Below are 3,044 nucleotides of genomic sequence, written 5' to 3' on the forward strand. Positions count from 1 at the left end.
CAATAGGCCTTAACACAAATGACAGAATATGAATTTCAAAGGGGGAGGGCTATGGGAGGGCACCAATGGGGAAGGGAGTATAAAATGATTAAGGCGGATTAGGTGGCCTGCATGAAATATACAAAAATTCAATTTAAAATTTACAAGCGTGGTGGCTCAGGCCTTTAATCCCAACACTTGTGGGGCAGAGGCAGGTGGATCTCTGTGAGTTCAAGACCAGCCTGGTCTACATAGTGAGTTTCAGAACAGCTCGGGCTACACGGAGACCCTGTCTCAAAAAGACCAAAAAAAAAAAAAAAATTAGAAAGGAAAGGAGGTAGAAAGCTTCAGATCTCTAAGGATAAGAGCTCCAAAGGCATATCACTACTGAAGTCAGGAAGACTTCGGAGAGTTTCATTTCAAAGGAGAAGCTGTTTCCAGTGCCCCAATGCACCCTGGGCAGAACAGGTTTTGTTTTCTTTTTGTTGTTTCTTTGCTTTTTTTCTCTCTTACGTTTTTACCTAAAACCTTTTCACTCAGGCATTTTGCTTTTAAAAGTGTTCCGCTGGTGCTCGCTTCGGCAGCACATATACTAAAATTGGAACGATACAGAGAAGATTAGCATGGCCCCTGCGCAAGGATGACACGCAAATTCGTGAAGCGTTCCATATTTTTATACCAAAGTAAAAAAAAAAAAAAGTGTTCCACTGACCCATCTAAACCTTCAGATAAAAACAGATGCCTCTCAATTTTCAAAACTAATTTAATTAACCAGTCTTCAATATTTTTACTAATATTTATTTTGACAAGATCTATATTACAATGTTATGAATTATGCTTGAAAAAAAGGTCCATAGAAAGTAATTTTTTTTCTGTTCATCATCTGCCTAAAACACCAATGAAATTCAATCAAAATTGTTCTCTGGGAGGCAGCTCTGTGGAACACTGCAAAGGAGTGTTCCTGACTGAGCGCAGACTCCTCCTCTAATTGATTACACTCAGGCTCATAAAAATGCACAGTAAATGAACTGCACACATTTCATCATATGGCTATAAAAGGGATTCATGGGAGGTGACTAGATTCATTACTATTACAATATTCAAAGGCTACAGTAAAAATTGGGAGGTAAATTTTAAAATATGTATTTCCCCAATGTCTCTATTATAAAACAGTAAAAACTCAGTAGAATCAGAAAGTTTAAATTTTAACCATATGCTCCGAGCTCATATACGCTTTTGTGCCAAAAACTTCAATTTCTAAAAACCTCTTTCATTTTTTCCTCTTTATGAGAATCCATTATTTTGATATATTCCAAAAGTAGAGTGAGGCATGTATGTGCTCATGCTGGCGTTTTCCTAGCCATGGCATGCTGATTTCTGGGGCTTTACTGGCCTCTATTGTCAGAATCTCAGAATAACACATCTGTACCTGAGGCTTAAGAGCAATTGCACTTTGTTTTGCAGTCTAAAGTTTTCAAATGCCACAAAAGAGAGATCTAGTCTCTCTCAGATCATACAAAGAAACCTAAGCATGTCTTCTGAAATAAGAGGTAGCACATATAGCTGTCATACAACAGGCATAGATGTAAATTTTAAAAAGCATCTTTCTTGGTTTAATTTTTTATTTTTATTTTTATTTTTTGTGTATTTCACACAGAAAATTATCTTTATACCCCCTCTCCCTTCCCCTTTGGCACCCCCCCATAGCCTCCTCCTCCCCACTGGAGTTCATGAGTGCATACATTCTGTCATTTGTTGTAAGGCCTATTATGGTTTCATTTTATAAATCAGTTACATAGTGTTTCTTGTCTTAGATCATTTGTAATCCTAGCTATCAAGCTAAAGATGGTGTGGCAGAAATCTTCAATGTATTTTTCCTAATAGCAAGCTAAAATTCACTTTTTTATGCTAAAGAGAAATTGTATTTTACATACTAAACACACACTGTATTGTGAAACACATCCACACTGTAGCAAATTTATTTAGAGTGCAGAGTTTAATCTCATTCTTCACTGTGTAGAGATGCTAGTAATTTAAATATCAATATTGCCCCAGCTCTGCCACCAGAAATGATACAGTTTTAGGCTTAAAGAAATACCAAGCACACAGTATTATCAGAGAGCTGTGCCAATGTTCTAGTGCGTCCTTAAATGCTGTTTACATAGGTAAAGAAGGACAAGTAGCAAAGAGGTGCTCTCTAGAGCATCGGGAAGAATGGAAGTACAAGCAGGAGAGATGGCTCAGTGAGTAAAAGCACTTGTCACCAAGCCTGACAACCTAAACTGGATCCCTTGGGCCCATATGGTAAAATGAGAGAACCAATTTCTACAAGTCGTCCTCCAACTTCCACACTTTCACACCTGCACACTGTCAGGGCCAAACATAGGCACACACACACACACACACACCCCTCTACAGAAATAAACACTTTTTTTAAATGGAGTGGGAGTGAGCAGGAAGAATTGCTCTCTTAAATACATTATTATCAGCTAGCTATGGACACAGAAAGCATTGATACATCATACTGCTGACTGTCCAGGGGGTCATTCTAGAGAAAGCAATATAAAGCAAGATGCACATGTTTTTAATAAAAAAAGGAAGGAGTTAAGAAACAGAAAGAAGGAAGGGAGGGGTAAAGGGAGGGAAGAAAAGAAGGAGTAAAGCATGAAGGGAGGGAGGGAAAGAGAGGGAAAAGGGAGAGCCGGTGAAAGAGGAAGGGAGGGAGGGAGGGAAGGAGGGAAGGAGGCAGGGAAGCAGTGAGGCAGGGAGGGAGGGACAGAGAGAGGGAGGGACGGAGGGAGGGAGGGGGGAAATTACTGGAATGATGGAATTAGGTAGATAAAACAGCATGTTTCCTAGTGCACAAGTAGAGATGATTATTTTATCTAGGAATGTTGATAATTTGTCCAGAGTGACTGTGGGGAAGGCAAGGTGTCTGTACACCTTGATTGTCATTTGATAGACAGCTGCTATCTTCCTGAGCTCAGCTGTGCTTGCTGGATTTGTTAACTGATGATGCCTCTGCATAGAAGAGGGGTGGCAGGGAGAGCTACTCTGGACCACCA

The 3,044-nt window shown here is 39.7% G+C and overlaps 1 non-coding gene across 1 annotated transcript; it reads left to right on the forward strand.

Annotated features, from left to right (window-relative positions):
• The first annotated feature begins 547 nt into the window (after window positions 1–547).
• Window positions 548–654, forward strand: LOC115070361. The gene has a single exon (XR_003849528.1). It is a non-coding gene; the product is annotated as a U6 spliceosomal RNA (small nuclear RNA).
• The last annotated feature ends 2,390 nt before the right edge of the window (window positions 655–3,044 follow it).

This window comes from Nannospalax galili, unplaced genomic scaffold (genome assembly GCF_000622305.1).
Source record: "Nannospalax galili isolate Female #2095 unplaced genomic scaffold, S.galili_v1.0 scaffold550, whole genome shotgun sequence".
NCBI classification, from domain to species: Eukaryota; Metazoa; Chordata; class Mammalia; order Rodentia; family Spalacidae; genus Nannospalax; species Nannospalax galili.